Here is a 1613-nt window from a genome sequence, read left to right as displayed (position 1 = left end):
GGTTCTGTTGACTCACCCCAATCTCAGCTCAATTCATCCACACAAGTCATTCAGAACCTGGAAACAGGTTCATTTGGTGTGAGCAAGTGTTGACACCAACATCTCTTATTATGTAGTTATTCTGTATGTGGTCTCAGCCACTGTAAAGCCATAAATATCTTTACCACTTTATTTCTGTAAGACAGTATGATAAGCACTTCTTTATTTCCTTTGGCTCTTATGTTATTTTTGCCACCCATTCTGCAATTATTCCTGAGCCTTGAAGGTTATCACAGAGATGTCACTTAGTGCTGAACACTCCACTGCCACTTCTCAGTACTTTTGTGAGCTTTGAGTCAACCCAGTGGTCACCACCATCTGAAAAGAGGAGCTTCACTAACCAAAAGTGAGAGTAGCATTAATACCTAAAGATAAGTATTTAGAGGTAAATCCAGTGAGTATAATATATCCATTTAGTCATATAACAGTAGTAGTATCCAGCCTAGGTCTTACGTCTTCCCCAGCTTTAGGCTATTAAATAGGAATTCCATACCAGGCAAGGATTCCCTACCATAGGAGCTAGTAATAGAAACCTAAAATATTGCAAGAAGGGGCTTTGCAGAAGGGAAGAGAGGGGTTTATGGTGAGGCTATAGTAAATATGTAAGCAGAGAGAAAGAATACTGGGGTGAAATGGCTTACATTGGATCAGGGAAGAAGATGGAGGAGAAGAGACATTGTGAGGAGGGTTAATGAAAAATTAAGATTTATGTGTAATATGGAAACTTAATTTTTCTATCTAATACTATATATGATAAAGAGAAAGAAAGCAAGAGAGAGACAGTTTGGCTAAAAATATCCTGGCAGGTGTATAAGGCTGCATACAGAAGCCATAGATTTTTATTAGAAAAATTCCAGTGCCAGAGGTGACATACCTTCCAGAGATTTGTTGGCCAGGGATGTCTCTGATTTACCAGAACAATTCAGGCTAGTGTTAAAACTGTTGATTTTCATCAAGAACTAGATAGTGAGACCCTGTTGCTAAAGACTTCACATTACTGGGCTGCAGTTTATTCAAACTCAGTCTGGAACTGAACCGGAGGTTTCTTTTGTGTTGATTAGCTTTCAGGATGATGGAGTGTGCTGTATTGCCTGTGGAGGGAGAACAATCATCAACAGTCTTAACCAGAAGTGGATCCTACAAATTCTATGGCTGGCCAGCTAGGGCAAACGTATCAACTGGTACAATGGTGGCATGTCTTTTATGGGAGAACTAGCTGTTATCTGATTTGACATGAGGACTGCTAATAGCATTTTTTTAAAACATTTTATCCAAACTAAAATCAACCAAATTAACATAGCTAAATACTTAATGAAATGCTAAGATAATATTAAATGAAAGCAACTTCTGACTTCCAAAGAAAGTTCAGGGTCATGGCAGTGTGAAGTGAGTAAGCCAGACCCCTGCTTCCCAGCTCTGACCACCTTCCTGGTCTGGGTTCCCTGTAAGAACAGTGTGCATGTGGGTGTGGATGTCTGGAGTGATTAGGCAATATTCCTGTTTCTCAGCTTCTTCTACCTCCCTTGTCTGGATTCCCCGTGCAGACAGTATGCTAGTGGGCTCAGCAGCATAGA

The sequence above is a fragment of the Jaculus jaculus genome, chromosome 7 (assembly GCF_020740685.1).
Source record: "Jaculus jaculus isolate mJacJac1 chromosome 7, mJacJac1.mat.Y.cur, whole genome shotgun sequence".
Classification (NCBI taxonomy): domain Eukaryota; kingdom Metazoa; phylum Chordata; class Mammalia; order Rodentia; family Dipodidae; genus Jaculus; species Jaculus jaculus.
Note: the sequence above shows the minus strand (reverse complement) of the source record.